This window comes from Silene latifolia, chromosome 11 (genome assembly GCF_048544455.1).
Source record: "Silene latifolia isolate original U9 population chromosome 11, ASM4854445v1, whole genome shotgun sequence".
NCBI classification, from domain to species: Eukaryota; Viridiplantae; Streptophyta; class Magnoliopsida; order Caryophyllales; family Caryophyllaceae; genus Silene; species Silene latifolia.
In genome coordinates, this window is record NC_133536.1 from 187,496,456 (window position 1) to 187,497,919 (window position 1,464).

At 38.0% G+C, this 1,464-nt stretch overlaps 1 non-coding gene across 1 annotated transcript; it reads left to right on the forward strand.

The window, feature by feature from the left end:
- The first annotated feature begins 578 nt into the window (after positions 1-578).
- LOC141615452 (small nucleolar RNA R71) lies at positions 579-685 on the forward strand. The gene has a single exon (XR_012529874.1). It is a non-coding gene; the product is annotated as a small nucleolar RNA R71 (small nucleolar RNA).
- Positions 686-1,464: the final 779 nt, after the last annotated feature.

Below are 1,464 nucleotides of genomic sequence, written 5' to 3' on the forward strand. Positions count from 1 at the left end.
GCAATTAAGCTAAATTATCAAAAAATTAGATAATAACCCAAAAAATCCTATATCTATAAGCGTTGCTAAGAAATATATATATACCTGATTGATAAACACGATGAGGGAGAGAAGACGGTGACAACAGTGACGGAGATGAAGACAGAGAGACGATCAGGGAGGAATGGAGGATGATATAGTAGCAGTATTAGCTTGCGTTTGTGTTTTGTAGCGTATAGCAGAATAAAGCAATCTGTTGTTCTTAAGAATTTCATAACATTAATCACAACGGTTATGGAGTCTACAACCGTTGTTATAAAGTATTAAAAATGGGTTCTAATATAACCGTTGTGTTTACTTTTCACTAATTTGGCGCCAAACCATTAACAACGGTTAAAATTTAACCGTTGTTATTAGTTTTTTCATTAACAACGATTTTTCAAGTATGACCCGTTGTTAAAACCAATAACAACGGTTAACAACACAGAACCGTTGTAATTAAGTTTGGTAAAATTCGCGGAATCAATTCTACAACGTGTTTTGATGATTTTCGTGAATAAGCGTTGTTAAAGGGCCGTTGTGGTTGCCTGTATTTGTAGTAGTGATGGTGAGGACATGAGCGACAAATTCCTTTGAACCGCTCCCAAGCTTCATACAAAGATTCTTCATCTCTTTGCTTAAAGCCCGTGATTTGAGCTCTTAGCATGTTAGTCTTTTCCGGTGGATAGAACTTTTTGTAGAAAGCTAGAGCAAACGTTTTCCAAGAATCAATTCCGAGAGTAGCCTTATCAAGGCCTTTCAGCCATTGTTTCGCGGTGCCAATAAGAGAAAAAGGAAATAAGACCCATCGAATTTGGTCTTGAGTTACACCGGTTTGAGAAATCACATCACAATAGTCACAAAAAGTCTCCATATGAGAATGAGGGTCTTCACTAGGCATCCCCCCAAATTGGCTTCTTTCGACTAATTGGATAAATGCGGATTTGGCAATAAAATTTCCGGTTAGATGTTGTGCTGTGGGAGTACCATTGGGTAGGTTCTCCTCAGTGGGTACAGAATGTGATGAAAACTTAGGCATTGTGGGTTGATTTTGTGTTGGATTTTGTATTGGGTTCTCCTCACCTTCTCTTGCAAAAGGGTTGATGAACTCAATAGTATTTGGTTGAATATCGACAACCACACCAATACCTCTCAAATTTCTCCTAGCAAGTCTTCTATTGGTTGTCAAAGTTCTTTCAATTTCACGATCAAAGGGTAAAAAGTCACCTTGTGACCTTCTAGACATGCAAAATATCAAACAACTCAAAAACAATTAGAACAAACCTTGAGGAGTTTTACTTCCCCAAGGCAAAGAAAGACACAACTAAAAACAATGCAAGAAAATCTAAATCAAGTTAACACCGTCCCCGGCAACGGCGCCATTTTTGGTCGGCCTATGTCTTTTCAGTAACTTGTCCTTAGGAGCACCTAGACCAAAACACAATT